Below are 16,963 nucleotides of genomic sequence, written 5' to 3'. Positions count from 1 at the left end.
CTTATATATTTCTTAGTAAATACCCACTCCCCCCATAGACACACATTCACTTGGCTTGCTATTGAGAGAATAATTCTGGATTTTTCTCTATAAGTATTGGCTTTTTTTTCTGTCCTAGAAATTTTTTTTATCAGCTTAATTTGCTGTGCTGCAGGTCTCTAGTGTATTTAAAGAAATTTAATTTAGTTTCTGTTTCTTGGCATGAAGTGGAACTAAAAATAGGCTGGCCAAGTAAGTATTCCAGCAGTACCTTTTCTGAGGTTTTAAAGCCAAAATAGAAGATTCTACAAGAGGGAGAAAAGAAATAATTGGGGCTATTTAATGAACATGATGGAAAAAATTTGCTCTGGTAGAAAAGAAGACAGAAGGGCTAAGAATGTTGCTTAGTGGTAGGGTGCTTGCCTAGCATGCATGAAACCCTGGGTTCCATTCCTTAGCACCACATAGACAGAAAATGCAGGAAGTGGTGTTGTGGCTCAAGTGGTAGAGCACTAGCCTTGAGCAAAAACAAGCTCAGAAACAGTGCTCAGGCCCCGGAGTTCACAACTGGCAAAACAAAAGAAGAAGGAGGAGGGGGAGGGGGAGGGGGGGGGAGGGGGGGAGGGGAGGGGGGGGAGGAGGAGGAGGAGGACAAATTGTGATCACATAAAAAAATATATATGCATAGTTCTAGATAGAATTACATTTTTCTTTTGAGGGCGTGTCCCGGGTTTGAACTCAAGGCTTCATCATTGCTAGGCAGGTGCTCTACCTCTTGAGCTATAACTACAACCCCTTTGTGCCTTGGTTATTTTTGAGGGAAGATCTAGATTTATTCCCAGGCCACCTTGGACTGTGGTCCTCCTACTTGTGCTTCCCCTGTTGCTAGGGATGACTGGAGTACAGCCACTGGACCTAGCCTAACCATTGGTTGAGGTGGAATTTCTTGAACTTCTTTCCTCCCTGCCTGATGTCAAACTGATCCTCCATCTCTTCCTCCCAAGTAGCTGGCATTACTGACCTGAGCCAAGGTGCAATTTTTTTGGCCAATCCTGGGGCTTGAACTCAGGGACTGAGCACTGTCCCTGGCTTCTTTTTGCTCAAGGTTAGCATTCTACCACTTGAGCCACAGCGCCACTTCTGGCTTTTTCTATATATGTGCTGAGGAATCGAACCCAGGGCCTCATGTATACAAGGCAAGCACTCTATCACTAGGCCATATTCCCAGCCCCACTGTGCCATTGTTTGAACTTTTTTCTTCTTCATCTCCCCCTCTCCCTCCCCCTCTTATTTCCTTCTTTCCTCCTCCTCCTCCTCCTCTTCCTCCTCCTCCTCCTCCTCCTCCTCCTCCTCCTCCTCCTCCTCCTCCTCCTCCCTCCTCCTTTCTCTTCCTTCGTCTCCCTCCCTGCCTCCCTCCCTCTCTCCCTTCTTTCCTTTCTTTCTTCTTTTCTTCTTCCTGGGGCTTGAACTCATGGCCTGGGCACTGTCCCTGAGCTTTTGTGCTCAAGGCTAGTACTCTACCACTTTGAGCCACAGCATCATTTCTGGCCTTTTGTTAGTTAATTGGATATGACTCTCCAAGATTTTCCTGACCAGGCTGGTTTTGAACAGTGATCCTCAGATCTCAGCCTCCTGAATAGCTAGGATTACAGGTGTGAGCCACTGACGCCTGGCTGGACAGTTGTTAAAAGTGACATGTAAATAAAGAAATTGCACACCGAGGTAGTGTTCAAATTTCTTTTTACATAGGAGCTGAAGACAGTTAATGTAGGCAGGTTGGGGAAATACCAGTGTGTCTCTCAGGTATGCAGCATAGTAGCTATTTCAGGGAATAATAATAACATGTTTTTGGAATTTGCTTTTATGTTTAGTCAGAGAGCTATTTCTGAGGTTTTCATTTTCTTTTCTTTCTTTCCTTTTTTTTTTTGGCCAGTCCTGAGGCTTGAACTCAGGGCCTGAGCACTGTCCCTGGCTTCTTTTTGCTCAAGGATAGCACTCTACCACTTGAGCCACAGGACAACTTCTGGCTCTTTCTATTTATGCATGAACCCAGGGCTTCATGCATGCCAGGCAAAGCACTGTACCACTAAGACATATTCCCAGCCCTGAGCTTTACTTTTTTGTAATTTTCTTTTTCTTTTTTAATTTTCAAAATACTTTTTGCTTTTCCAAGTTTTTCCTCATAAAGCTACTTGGTATGCAAAGTTTTTCTTTGTGTTCAGAATGCTTCTGTAAAGCCTCAAAGATTTTTTTCCCCTTCATTTGAGATATGATAAACAACCCTTGGAACTTCCTTCAGCTTCTATCTAATTTTATAAACCCTTATCACATACAGTAGTCTTTGTCCTTTTAGATGTCTTACTAGTTTTTCTACTCACTGTATTACTGTCTTAGTGAAAGTTATTATTTTTGATGCTGGCCCTGGGGCTTGAACTCATGGCTTGGACCAGGTTGTTCCTGAGGTTTTTTGCTCAAGGCTAGCAATCTACCACTTTGAGCCGTAACTCTACTTCTGATTTTCTGGTGGTTCATTGGAGATAAAAGTCTCAAGAACTTTCCTGTTTTGTCTGGCTTCAAACTACATGGTACTATCCTCACATCTCAGCCTCATCAAATGGCCAGAGCCATTGGCATCTGGCTGTGTTTGTTTTGTATGTGTGTGTGCGCGCTGGTGGTGCATGGTAAATGTGTTTTCTGCCACTGAGCTACACCCTAGCCCCTTCACTGACTCTCCAAGTACACAGGAGAAAAACAATACACAGTACAGCAGCCGGCTTTGTGTATAATGCTATAAGAGTGCTTTTTGCATGTTTAATTGAGGCTGTTTCTTTTTGTCAGTTGTGGGTCTTTTTTTTTTTTTTTGGCCAGTCCTGGGCCTTGGACTCAGAGCCTGAGCACCATCCCTGGCTTCTTCCTGCTCAAGGCTAGCACTCTGCCACCTGAGCCACAGCGCCCCTTCTGGCCGTTTTCCATATATGTGGTGCTGGGGAATCGAACCTAGAGCTTCATGTGTAGGAGGCAAGCACTCTTGCCACTAGGCCATATCCCCAGCCCCTGTTCCTGAGCTCTTTTGCAAAAGGCTAGTGCTGCACCACCTGCAGTTTTCTGGTGGTTAATTGGAGATGAGTCTCATGGAATTAATTTCCTACCTGTGCTGGCTTTGAACTGCGATCCTCAGATCTCAGCCTCCTGAGTGGCTTGTCCTTTAGCTTTTGTGCCCACGGGTGGCATTCTATGACTTAAGCCACAGCTGCACTTCCTTCTTTTTGGTGTTATTTGGAGGTAAGAGTCTCACAGACTTTCCTGCCTAGGCTGGCCTCAAAATATGATCCTAAGATTTCAGCCTCCTGAATAGCTAGGATTACAGGGGTGAGCCACCAGCACCAAGCTGTATAAACCTTTTGATATAACACCAAGGTGGGGCTGGGGATATGGCCTAGTGGCAAGAGTGCTTGCCTCGTATACATGAAGTCCTGGGTTCAATTCCCCAGTACCACATATGTAGAAAACGGCCAGAAGTGGCACTGTGGCTCAAGTGGCAGAGTTCTAGCCTTAAGCAAAAAGAAGCCAGGGACAGTGCTCAGGCTCTGCCTGCGACCAAGCCCCAGGACTGGCAAAAATAAAAAAAAATTATATGTAACAAACACCAAGGTATCAGCCAGGACTTGGTTGAAGTGATTTTTACCATAGTAATTTAGCAGAGTGCACATTTGAATTTATTTCTTTTAAAATTCCTTTTTTTTTTCTACACTGACATTATTTTGCTTCAGTAGTTTGGTTTTTTTTTTTTTTTTTTTTTTTTTTGGCCAGTCCTGGGCCTTGGACTCAGGGCCTGAGCACTGTCCATATATGTGGTGCTGGGGAATCGAACCAAGAGCTTCATGTGTTGGAGGCAAGCAGTCTTGCCACTAGGCCATATTCCCAGCCCCGCTTCAGTAGTTCTTCCCTTTCCTGTACCAGGTTTGAACTCAGGACCTGAGCTTGCTTAGTTTTCTTGCTCACTCTATTTTTCCTTCCTTCCTTCCTTTCTTCCTTCCCTCCTTCCTTTCTTTTTTAATCAAAACCATAAGCATTTTATGGAGGGTAAAAGAAATAATGTTCTGGCTGAGACTTAAGGGGATCGAGATTGGCACTAGTGGGCTACAAATCAGTGGGCTACAAAGCAAGAGGAGAGAGAGAGAGAGAGAGAGGCTAATGGTTAGTGAAAATATGTGGGGGGGGGGAGTTCTATGGGGACATAAAACTGATTCCACTTATTGTCTAGCAAAGCAATCTTCCAAAATGTCATATCCACAAGAGAGTGTTTGGCAAAACTATCTTCACAGAGCTGTTAGGTCTGCTTTAGAGGAGCAGGGATATTGGCAGGCGCCTGCTTGAGGTAGGCCAGGGAGCCCTGGGGGGATGTCAGCTGGCTTTTTGTGCTGCAGGTTGATGTCCTCCAGCACCTGCTGCCAATGCCTCCCTCAGCTTTGTCAGGTGCTTTTGGACCAGTGGATCTTTCCACTGCAGTTCATTCCTCAGTTCTGAGACATCCTCTTTGATAACATGCTCTGGTTTCTGGACAGACAACTGCAATCTTTTTTTTGGTACTGGGGATTGAACCCAGGACATTGCACTTGCTAGGCAAGTGCTTTTCCACTGAGCCACATCCCAGCCCTGCAATCTTTTTTTTAAGAAAAACCATTTGGTCTGTCTTGCAGCGTCCAGAAACTTTTGGATACACTGATTGACACCAGTTTGAATTTCTTCCTGATCAGTTCCATTGACATAGTCCTCACTCACAAGAGAGGCAAAGCAAGCCTCAAATGATGATTCCAACTCATCCACCAGCCTAGTGTTAGAACTTCTTGGAGCTCCCTGCACTGCTTGAAGAAGCGTGGTGTGGCTCCAGTGGAGCCGCCATATCTGGAACTGCTTGGGGAGAGGCGGGGGCGGGCCACTTTTCTTTAGGTAGGGCCTCATGACAAGTATTGTTCCTTATGAACTTCTCTCTGTCTTTGTACAGTAAAGAGATTACAGAGTTAAATAATTGATCATTATGCAGTGTGGTAAATTCTTTTTTTTTTTTTTTTTTTGGCCATTCCTGGGCCTTGGACTCAGGGCCTGAGCACTGTCCCTGGCTTCTTCCCGCTCAAGGCTAGCACTCTGCCACTTGAGCCACAGCGCCGCTTCTGGCCGTTTTCTGTATATGTGGTGCTGGGGAATCGAACCTAGGGCCTCGTGTATCCGAGGCAGGCACTCTTGCCACTAGGCTATATCCCCAGCCCCAGTGTGGTAAATTCTATGGAGAGCTTTCTAGGGTGTTAGTAAACAAAAAAGGCAATATCTAAATCTGGAGCCAGAAATGGTTTCACAAAGAAGAAGCAGTGGTAAGATGAGCAGAGTTCAAATAGATGAAATGGAAAAGAAAGCAAACAAAGGAATAAATGCCATGTGTAATAGTATACTGTATAGCTTTATCTGAAGAAAAGAAAAAAGAAAAGACATCTTTTCAGAGAACTAAAAGTGGTTTGATGTGTCTAGACAGTACTGCTTGGAAGATAGGCAGAAGCTAAGTCTTTGAAGACTAACTTTTTTTTAGGTGGGGCATAAATTAATGATTATTACTCTAACTATTACTCATACATTTTTCCTGTGTTTGAGAATGAACCTAGGTCTTTCATATGCTTGGCAAGCACTTGCCACTAAGCTGTATCTCTGTCCCTGAAATGTTTTTATGTTTTAGGGAAAACAAATCACACTGTGACTTTGGGATTTTTCAAAATTTTGTGCAGGTTCTGGGGCTTAAACTCAAAGCACTCTACCACTTGAGCCACAGCACCATGTCCAGCCTTTTCTGAGTAGTTTGTTGGAGGTAAGAGTCTTGCAGCCTTTTGTGCCCAGGCTGGCTTCAAACTAAGATCCTCAGATCTCAGCCTCCTGAGTAGTTAGGATTGTAGGTGTGAGCCACCAGCACAGGCTGTGATATTGTTAAATATGTGGCTAGCTGAAAGTAAACATCAGTTCAGAAAAGACTGTTACTGCCATTCACTCTTGAATGTGATAGGAATATGACTCCTGAAGAAAGCATCTGAACTGGTTTTGGGAAGCATAACCATAGGAGAGTGCTCTTGAGAGATATTTAAGGAGGGCAGCAAAGGTAGGTTTCAGAAATATTAGTGTGGTAGCATTGTGGACTGTAGATTGGAATGGAATAGAAATGTCATTGAAGCAATAGACCAGATAATATGAGAGCCTGAGGTAATACAAGGAATTATGGTGTTGATAAGGAAATGTAGTATTCAGTGGTAGAAATTTAAGTAAAATGTGGTGGGCACTAGGTTTGATGATAAAATTAGTAAGGAGAGCGAGTGCCACTGGCTCACACTTCAAATCCTAGCTATTCAAGGAGGCTGAGGTCTGAGGTTTGAAGTCAGCCTGGGCAGGAAAGTCCTTAAGACTCTTACCTCCAATGAACCACTAAAAAGATGGAAGTGGAGCTGTAGCTCAAGTAGTAGAGCACTAGCCTTGAGCTAAAATGCTCAGGGATAGTGCCCAGGCCCTAAGTTTAAGCTCCAGGACTGGCACAAAAATAATGAGCCGGGTGCTGGTGGCTCACACCTGTAACCCTAGCTACATAGGAGGCTAAGATCTGAGGATCACCATTCAAAGCCAGCCCTGGCAGGAAAGTCCATGAGATTCTTATCTCCAGTTAACCAGCAGAAAACTGGATGTGGCACTGTGGCTCAAGTGGTAGAGAGCTAGTCAGCATTGAGCAAAAGAAGCTCAGGGCAGTGCCCAGGGCCTGAGTACAAGCCTCAGGACTGGCAGAGAGAGAGAGAGAGAGAGAGAGAGAGAGAGAGAGAGAGAGAGAGAGAGAGAGAGAGAGAGAGAGATACATTTGGCAATGTTAGAAACATTTTTCCATCAGTTAGGCAGTCCCTTTAGCTATTAGTATAGAAGCCAGAGCAATTATTAGTGTTGCATAGAAAAGCTGCCCTCTACAGCAAAGGATTAGTAGTGCCATGGTTGAGAAACTGGGTCTCGCCTAAATATACAGATGCTACCTTCTGGATCATTAAAAGTATGAATGTTTCTGTCATCTCAGATCTCCACTCCTCAATCCCAATAATATGTATTGTAGAAACAATAAAGTTGGTATAAACTGGGTTTAGTGGTGCATGCCTATAATCCCAGCACTTTGGATGCTGAGTCAGGAAGTCCACAAGTTTGAAGCTAGCCTGGGATAGTCAGTTCAAAACCATCCTGAGCTACATTGGCCTTCTTTAAAAGCAAAGGCTAGGGCTGGGAATCTGGCCTAGTGGCAAGAATGCTTGCCTCGTATACATGAAGCCCAGGGTTCGATTCCCCAGCACCACATATATATAGAAAACGGCCAGAAGTGGTGCTGTGGCTCAAGTGGCAGAGTGCTAGCCTTGAGCAAAAAGAAGCCAGGGACAGTGCTCAGGCCTTGAGTTCAAGGCCCAGGACTGGCAAAAAAATAAAAATAAATAAATAAAAGCAAAGGCTAGTGAGGTGTCAGTGACTCATTCCTATAATCCTAGCTGCTCAAAAACTGAGATCTGTGGATCACATTTCAAAGCCAGCTTGGGCAGGAAAACCCATGAGACTCTTATGTGCAACTAGGCACCAAAAAGCCAGACGTGAAGCTGTGTCTCAAGTGGTACAGCACTAGCTTTGAACAAAAACGCTCAGGGAAAGTACCCAGGTCCTGAGTTCAAGCCCTAGGACTGGCACCAAATAAAACAAAACCAAACCTGTACATGTGTAGAAATGTCATAATCAGATCCCTTTCATACAACTAATGTATGCTAATAAAAAAATACCTTGCAAAAAATCTAAAACCTAAAAATAATAGAATGATAAATACAATCCCGACAGGCACTAGTGGCTCACACTTGTAATCCTCACTGTTTAGGAGGCTCAAATCTGAAGATCCTGGTTTGATGTCAGCCCAAACAGGAAAGTCGAAATGTCTATGAAACGTTTATCTCTAATTAATCAACATGAAACCAGAAGTGGAACTGTGGCTCAAGTGGAAGAACACTAGTCTTGAGCGAAAATGCTCAGGCTCTGTGTTCAAGCCTTGGACCCTGAGTTCAAGTCCCAGGACTCAGGATATACACACATAAAAGTTGATTCTTTGAAAAGATAAGCATGATTGACAAACCCATAGCTAAACTAACAGAAAGGGGGAGAAAACCCAAATTAATGCAATTAGAGATGGGAAAGGGGACATGACAACAGACACTAATGAAATCCAGAGTATTATTAGGGAATACATTGAAAACTTATATTTTAGGGTTTTTTTTTTTTATTGGCCAGTCCTGGGGCTTGGACTCAGGGCCTGAGCACTGTCCCTGGCTTCTTTTTGCTCAAAGCTAGCACTCTACCACTTGAGCCACAGGGCCACTTCTGGCCATTTCCTGTATATGTGGTGCTGGGGAATTGAACCCAGGGCCTCATGTATACGAGGCAAGCACTCTTGCTACTAGGCCATATCCCCAGCCCAAAAAACTTTTTTTTTTTTTTTTGGCCAGTCCTGGGGCTTGGACTCAGGGCCTGAGCACTGTCCCTGGCTTCTTTTGCTCAAGGCTAGCACTCTGCCACTTGAGCCACAGCGCCACTTCTAGCCATTTTCTGTATATGTGGTGCTGGGGAATTGAACCCAGGGCCTCATGTATACAAGGCAAGCACTCTTGCCACTAGGCCATATCCCCAGCTCCTCTGGCTGTTTTCTATATATGTGGTGCTGAGGAATCGAACCCAGGGCCTCATGTATATGAGGCAAGCACTCTTGCCACTAGGCCATATCCCCAGCCCCGAAAACTTATATTTTAATAGATTGGGAAATCTGGAGGAAGTGTTTCAAGATTTTGGTTGCTTGGATATATACCACTTAAAAGGAATTTAACTAATGACAAAATTGAAGCTGTAATAACATGAGTGAACAAATGCAGCAGTGGTACTCTGTAGAAACTATGTTGAAAATGAACTTTATAACTTGTGGATGGGAATGGGAGGTAAAAACTGGGAGAGAACAAAGAAAGGAGTGACATTGTGAAATGGTAACCCCTCTGAACAACACCTTTATAGTAACACTTTTTTTTTTTAAAAGAGACAGTCTATAGAAGAAAAGCTTTGCCAGCTAGTCTTCAGATTGACATCCTGAATACAGTTCTAAAAATTAAGCATTCAAAGAACAAACAATATAGTTAACAAGTAGGCAAAGAATTGGACAGATAGGTCTATACTACTGAAGTACAAATGACTCATAAATACATGAAGAAATATTCAGCATCTTTAGACATCAAGGAAATGGCAAACCAAAATGACATTTAGCTTTCATTTCATCTTGTCAGAATGGTTGTCACTAAGACAACAAATGCTACCTGGGCACTGGTGGCTCACACCTGTAATCCTAGCTACTCAGGAAGCTGAGATCAGAGGATCACAGTTTGAAGCCACCCTGGGCAGGAAAGTGTATGAGACTCCTCTAACTCCAATAAACTACTCAGAAAAAGCTGGAAGTAGTGCTGTTGCTCAAGTGGTAGAGTGCCAGCCTTGAGCACAGAGAAACTCAGGGACAGAGCCCAGGCCCTGAGCTTAAGCCTCACAACCAGCCAAATGCAAAAAAAGAAACAAATAACCCCCCCCCAAAAAAACACAAAAAAAACAAACAGATGTGAGGATGGGGGATGATGGAAGAGACCCTTATATACTGTTTGTGGGAATGTGATTTTTGTATAGCCACTGTGGATGTCAGTACAGAAGCTTTTCAAAGAAACTAAAAACAGAACTATCATACTGTCCCACTGTTGTATATCTGAAGAAATGCAAGTAATTGTGGTTTATGGCAGCATATTTAGAATAGTCAAACTACAGAATCAGCCCAGGTACCTTTAATCAATTAATTAATTATTGTCAGTCATGGGGCTTGAACTCAGGGTCAAGTTTTGCCAGCACCATTTGTTGAAGAGGCTATCTTAGTCTCCATTGTATGTTTTTGGTCCTTAGCTGAAAATTATTTAGCTGTAACTGAGTGCATTTCTGGGTCTATTATTCTGTTCCATTGGTCTTGGGTCTGGTTTACTTATTTATTGAGTACAATGCTGTTTTTGTTACTATGGCTCTGTAGTTAGGTATTGTAATACCTCCATTGTTACTCTTCTTATTCAGGTGGTTTTTTTTTTTTTTTTAATGACATTGAGATTGATAGGACTGTATTGAATCTGTAGATTATGTCTTGGTAGTATTATCATTTTCATATTAATTCTGCCAACCCATGAACATGAGTCATCTTTCCATCATTTTGTGTTTCAATTTTGTTCTTTGGTGATGTTTGGTTTTATTATAGCGATTGTTTACTTCCCTTTTTTTTTTTGCCAGTTCTGGGGCTTGGACTCAGGGCCTGAGCACTGTCCCTTGGCTTCTTTTTGCTCAAGGCTAGCATAGCACTCTGCCACTTGAGCCACAGCGCCACTTCTGGCCATTTTCTATATATGTGGTGCTGGGGAATTGAACTCAGGGCTTCATGTATGTGAGTCAAGCACTCTTGCCACTAGGCCATATCCCCAGCCTTTACTGCCTTGGTTAAAGTTTATTTCTAGGTTTTCTGCAGGTTCTCCTACTTCCACTCCACTGCTTTCTTTGGAGTCTTGACTATGTTAGTAAATTTTTTTTCATTCTCGTGGTTGTTTAGGCCAGAAACATTTAGTTATCATTTATTATTTCGTGTATCTTAACACTCTGTACCTCGTTGATCATCTGGAATCTACTTGTCATTGTCTTCTACTTTTACTCTCCTGATCCAAGTCATCTGATCTTCCTTTATCCCTTAACTACCACAGCAACCTCCCATACTCTGTGTAGTCCATTTTCTACATAGCAGATTTAAGATCATGTCACTACTCTATTTAGTACCTTCTAATGACTTTCCGTGACACTTAGTAGAAGCCCCGGTTTATTTATTTATTTGTTTGCTTGTTTGTTTATTTATTTATTTATTTTGCCAGTCCTAGGCCTTGAACTCAGGGCCTGAACACTGTTCCTGGCTTCTTTTTTTTTTTTTTTTGGCCAGTCCTGGGCCTTGAACTCAGGGCCTGAGCACTGTCCCTGGCTTCTTCCCGCTCAAGGCTAGCACTCTGCCACTTGAGCCACAGCGCCGCTTCTGGCCGTTTTCTGTATATGTGGTGCTGGGGAATCGAACCTAGGGCCTCGTGTATCCGAGTCCTGGCTTCTTTTTGCTCAAGGCTAGCACTCTGCCACTTGAGCCACAGCACCACTTCTGGCCTTTTTCTATATATGTGGTGCTGAGGAATCGAACCCAGGGCTTCATATTTACGAGGCGAGGACTCTTGCCACTAGGCCATATATCCAGCCCCCCGGTTGTTGTGTTTAACCCCTAAGAACTTAAGCAATTTTGTGATACTCTCTCCTTTCATAAAACCTTATTCAGTTTAGTCTTTGCAATGATTTCAGCCTCATGGTTATTTCTCAAACAGAAAACATGCTTTATGGGAGTGGGGCAAAGCCCTAGTTTTTTTTTTGTGTGTGTGTGTGGTTTTTTTTTTTTTGCCTTGGACTCAGGGCCTGAGCACTGTCCCTGGCTTCTTTTTGCTCAAGGCTAGCACTCTGCCACTTGAGCCACAGCGCCCCTTCTGGCCGTTTTCCATATATGTGGTGCTGGGGAATCGAACCCAGGGCTTCATGTATATGAGGCAAGCGCTCTTGCCACTAGGCCATATCCCCAGCCCCCCCAAAGCCCTAGTTTTAAGACAGTGTCTTGCTATGTAGACAAGTTGGCCCTCCTGTCTCCACTCTCCCAGTGGTGGGATTACAGCCCTGGGCCACCATGCCTAGAGCTATGTTAGGGCTTTTTGTACTTGTTTATTTTCCTTTGCTACTATGCCTTCAATAGTCTTAACTTCTTTAGACATTTTACTCAAAGTGGCTTTGACCATAAGGTTTCTGTGGCTTCTTCTTATTTAAAACAACATACCAAGAACAAAATACCAAGAACCTTCCACCCATAGCAATTGTTACCTCTCTTTTAGTGTAAATTGATTTTAACAGTGTCTTACAAATTACTATGTAGTTTGTATTTATTTATTATCTTTCCCTGTTAGCATATAAGTCACTTTCAGTTTTGATCACTGGTATTTACTTTGTGTCTAGACCAATACTTGGTAACATATTAGGTACTCAGTAGTTATTTTTTGAATTGAAACAACTAAATATTCCAAATAGTATAATGGAAAAGGTAGAAACATGAATTTCAGATGTTACTAAGGTTAAATAGCTTTGTGACCTTAATTTTTGCATCCCATCCTTATGAGTCCTTGTTGTACTATGGATTTAAACGAGAGATTGGCATAGATGAGCTTTTAGTGTGTTTGTGTATATGCATACATGCACTGATACTGAATTTAAACTCAGGACCTTGAACTCTTGCTTAGCTTTTTTGCTCAAGGCTGGCTGGCACTGTGCCACTTGAACCAAACCTCTATTTCCAGTTTTTTGCTTGTTACTTGGAGATAAAGACTTTCTTAGATTTGTCTGCCCTGGCTGGCTTTGAACCTCAATCCTTAGATCTTGGCCTCCAGATTAGCTACAATTAGACAATAGCCACTGACCATGACAGCATAAGAGTTTTTTGTTTTGTTTTTCCTGGTTCTGGTTCTGGGGCTTGAACTCAGGGCCTAGGCACTATCCCTGAGCTTTTGTGCTCAAGACTAGCTAGCATTCTACCACTTGAGGCACAGCTCCACTTTTAGCTTTTGGTGGTAAATTGGAGGTAAGAGTCTTATATAGTTTCTTCCTGTGCTAACTTTGGCAGTTCTCAGATCGCAGCCTTCTGAGTAGCTAAAATTACAGGCATGAGCTACCAGTGCTGGAAAGCATAAGTTTTGTGTGTGTGTGTGTGTGTGTGTGTGTGTGTGTGTGTGTGTGTGTGTGCTTGAACTCAGGGCCTGGGTGCTGTTCCTTATGTTTTTGCTCAAGGCTGGTACATTACCACTTGTATCACCCCTCCGCTTCCATCTTTCTTGGTTGTCAATTGGATGTAAGAGTCTCATACTTTGCCACATAGGCTAGATTCAAACTTCAATCCTCAGAGCTCAGCCTGACGAGTGGCTAGTATTACTAGTGTGAGCTATATATGCCCAGCTATACTGTTTTTGTTTTTTTTAATGCAAACCAGAATTTTATAACTGAAGGATCTCTCTTTTTTTTTTTTTTGGTCTGTCGTGGGACTTGAACTTGGCCTGGGTGTTGTCCCTGAGCTTTTTTACTCAAGGCTAGCACTCTACCACTTAGAGTCACAGCATCACTTCTGGTTTCCGGGGGGTTAATTGGAGATAAGAGGCTCATGGACTTTCCTGCCTGGGCTGGTTTTGAACCATGATCCTCAGATCTCAGCCTCCTGAGTAGCTAGGATTACAGTCATGAGCCACCAGTGCCTGGCTTAAAGGACCTCTTAGAGACTGTCTTCACTGTAGGCTTAGAGTTCAGAAACATTCCTGTTATGAACGATGGATATACAGTATTTTGCAGGAGAATGGGCAGGTTAAAGCATTTGGGAGTTTTGGAGTTCAAGGCCAGAAAGACACTAGGTCAAAAAGAAGACCTTGTCTTTGATGTGTTTTTAGAAGATCAAAATCTTACCAGAATAAGAACAAAGCACTGGGGCTGAGAATATGGCCTAGTGGCAAGAGTGCTTGCCTCATATACATGAAGCCCTGGGTTCAATTCCTCAGCACCCCATATATAGAAAATGGCCAGAAGTGACGCTGTGGCTCAAGTGGTAGAGTGCTAGCCTTGAGCAAAAAGAAGCCAGGGACAGTGCTCAGGCCCTGAGTTCAAGACCCAGGACTGGCTTAAAAAAAAAAAAGAACAAAGCACTGTATCATGACATTTCCTGTTTTATTTGTTGTATAATACGTGTGAAATGAACAGTTTTCTTTCCCATCATTTCCTTACAGAGGCCATTTTCTCTCCCATTCCGTTCCTCACATATCAAAGAGATTGCAGCATTGAGATACCATAGTGAATGCTTAAAATAATTTCATTATGATTGTTTAATTTCTCCTTTCTTGGCAGTCACAAAATCTAATCGGCCTCTGTTAGTGGTGCAAGCTGGTTTTAGATGGCATGAAGCTTTAGTTTCTGTGTAATTTTGTTAATTTGTAGGTTTACTCAAACTAAGTTCTAGTTATATAACAGTTCCAACACCAGAATTCTTCATATTGACCTTTTATAGACCCACTGACTTTTTTCCTGCTATTTCACCTAACTCATGGACCTACTAGTATGCTCTTCATATTTATGATTTGTTACTTCATGAGTGTATATAGCCAGTGCCAGTGGCTCACTCTTATAATTCTAGTTACTTGGGAGGCTGAGATATGAGGATTGCAGTTCAAAAGCAACCTGGGCAGGAAAGTTTGTGAGACTCTACAATTAATCACCAAGAAAAACTGTGATTCAAGTAGTAGAGTGCTAGCCTTGAGCACAAAAACTCAGGAACAGCACCCAGATCCTCAGTTCAAGCCTGGGACCAGCACCAAAAAATAAAAATAAAAAATAATTATATAAATGCAGGCTTGTATGTTTTGGATAGAGGTACTTTTTTTTTTGTCACTCAGCATAAATCCTTGGAAACTAATTTAGATTGTTATGTGATAGTAGCTTATTTCTATCATTAAGAAGTCTATCACAATATAGGTATACCACAGATTGTATGTGAAAGTAAGTTCTTATTGTGAAATATGTAACTCTTAGGTCATATAGAAAGTATATATATATATATATATATGCCTTAGAAATTACTTTTTTTTTTTTTTTTTTGGCCAGTCCCCGGGCTTGAACTCAAGGCCTGAGCGCTGTCCCTGGCTTTCTTTTGCTCAAGGCTAGCACTCTATCACTTGGGCCACAGTGCCACTTCTGGCTTTTTCTGTGATGCTGAGGAATTGAACCCAGGGCTTTCATACATGCTAGGCAAGCACTGTACTGCTAAGCCACATTCCCAGCCCAGAGATTACCTGTTACTGCTTTTGCTCTGGTGTATGACTATAATTTTGGTTACTCAGAAAGCCGAAGTAAGAGGATTGTAAAATTCTTGTCAGCACAGGTAACTTAATGAGATGCTATCTCAATAAAAAACAGAAAGCCTGGCATTGATGGTTCTCACCTGTAATCCTAGCTATAGTTTGAGGTCAGCCTGGGCAGAAAAGTTAGCGAGACCCTTTCCCAGCCCATAGCTGGGTACAGTGGCACACACCAGTCATCCCAAGCTGCATGGGAGGCTGAGATTGTTAGGATCCCAGTGTCAAGACACTATGAAAGACTCCATGGAAGGGAGGCTGGGCACAGTGGCACAAAACTGTGGTTGTGGTCCCAGTGACAAATGGAAGCTGATAGTAGGTAGTTCATGGCTTAGGCAGGTACCTAGGCAGGAAGTGATACTCACCCCAAAAATAACTAGGGAAAAACAGGGCTGGAGGTGTTGCTCAGTGGCATCCTGCCAGCCTAGCAAGTGTGAGTCCCTAGCTCTGCCATACATACATTAATACATATATACATACATGCATATAAAAAGAAGGGAAGGAGCTTTGGACAATTCACTGGTTGTAGTTTTTTTTTTTTTTTTTTTTTTGGCCAGTCCTGGGCCTTGGACTCAGGGCCTGAGCACTGTCCCTGGCTTCTTCCCGCTCAAGGCTAGCACTCTGCCACTTGAGCCACAGCGCCGCTTCTGGCCGTTTTCTGTATATGTGGTGCTGGGGAATCGAACCTAGGGCCTAGTGTATCCGAGGCAGGCACTCTTGCCACTAGGCTATATCCCCAGCCCACTGGTTGTAGTTTTGTGGTTTTTTTTTTTTTTTTTTTTTTTTTTTTTTTTTGCCAGTTCTGGTGTATCAACTCAAGGCCTGGGCACTGTCCCTGAGCTTCTCTTGCTCAAGACTAGCATTCTACCGCTTGAGCCATAGTACCACTTCTGGCCTTTTCTGTTTGTATGGTACTGTAGAATTGAACCCAGGGCTTCATGCATGCTAGGCAAGCACTCTACTACAAAGCCACACTCCCAGCCCCTGGTTCTAAATTTAATCCTCAGAACTACAACAAAACAAAACTTTTACTATACATTATTTACTCACACTCCTTTTTTTTTCTTTTGTGAAAGGTATCATTTTCCAGTTCCTAGTAAAGCTGCTTTTAGAATCTATTGTAAGGGGATTTGTGTTTTGTGATAGCATTTGCATAATTTTTTTTTTTTTTTTTTTGCCAGTCCTGGGCCTTGGACTCTGCCTGAGTGCTGTCCCTGGCTTCCTTTTGCTCAAGGCTAGCACTCTGCCACTTGAGCCACAGTGCCACTTCTGGTCGTTTTCTATATATGTGGTGCTGGGGAATTGAACCCAGGGCTTCATGTATACGAGGCAAGCACTCTTGCCACTAGGCCATATTCCCAGCCCAACATTTGCATAATTCTTTTTTTTTTTTTTTGGCCAGTCCTGGGCCTTGGACTCAGGGCCTGAGCACTGTCCCTGGCTTCTTCCCGCTCAAGGCTAGCACTCTGCCACCTGAGCCACAGCGCCCCTTCTGGCCATTTTCCATATATGTGGTGCTGGGGAATCGAACCGAGAGCTTCATGTGTAGGAGGCAAGCACTCTTGCCACTAGGCCATATTCCCAGCCCCTGCATAATTCTTGTATACTATGAATTGTGTGAGAAAGCTGACACATCTAATCCCAGGGTCATCATAGGGCAGTTTTTCCTATCAAAAAAATATACTTAGCTTGGAGCCAGTGAGTTACACCTATAATCCTAGCTACTCAGGCAGCTGAGATCTGAAGATCAAGGTTCAAAGCTAGCATGGGCAGGAAAGCCCATGAGACTCTTATCTTCAAGCAGAGATGTGGCTCAAGTACTAGAAAGCTAGCCTTGAGCACAAAGAGGCTCAGGGACAGTGTCCATGCCGAGTTCAAGC

At 43.1% G+C, this 16,963-nt stretch overlaps 1 protein-coding gene and 1 pseudogene across 1 annotated transcript in view; one reads left to right on the top strand and one right to left on the bottom strand.

Annotated features, from left to right (window-relative positions):
• Ppp6c (protein phosphatase 6 catalytic subunit) overlaps nt 1–16,963 on the top strand; it is a 30,910-nt gene that overhangs the window by 1,915 nt on the left and 12,032 nt on the right. The gene's annotated exons all lie outside the window — the stretch shown is intronic.
• LOC125356634 lies at nt 4,310–4,941 on the bottom strand (annotated as a pseudogene).

This window comes from Perognathus longimembris, chromosome 1, assembly GCF_023159225.1.
Source record: "Perognathus longimembris pacificus isolate PPM17 chromosome 1, ASM2315922v1, whole genome shotgun sequence".
Taxonomy (NCBI): domain Eukaryota; kingdom Metazoa; phylum Chordata; class Mammalia; order Rodentia; family Heteromyidae; genus Perognathus; species Perognathus longimembris.
Note: the sequence above shows the minus strand (reverse complement) of the source record. Positions and strands in the feature narration are given on the sequence as shown.